Here is a 303-nt window from a genome sequence, read left to right as displayed (position 1 = left end):
GAATAATAATTGAGGTGGTTTCCCGTTGCCTTCCTCAATAGTGTTTTTAACGTGACACCATCACTTACTGGCTGGCCCACTGGGGTCAGACGCCATTGCAACCGCCTCACTGAGGAACAGATGCTGCGTTGACTACCTTTCATCTGGCTCCTAACCTTTGACCTATCTGGCATGAGTCACCCTACCAGGAGCAATTATCATTACTCCCGCCAGCACAGCTCTAGGGGTCATCGGAACTCACAAGCCCTTCCACGACGTCAAGGTTGTAGTCCGGGGGTAGTAATATATAAATATATTTATATA

This window comes from Hetaerina americana, unplaced genomic scaffold (assembly GCF_022747635.1).
Source record: "Hetaerina americana unplaced genomic scaffold, ioHetAmer1.1.p SCAF_42, whole genome shotgun sequence".
NCBI lineage: Eukaryota > Metazoa > Arthropoda > Insecta > Odonata > Calopterygidae > Hetaerina > Hetaerina americana.
This window is presented reverse-complemented; position numbering follows the sequence as displayed.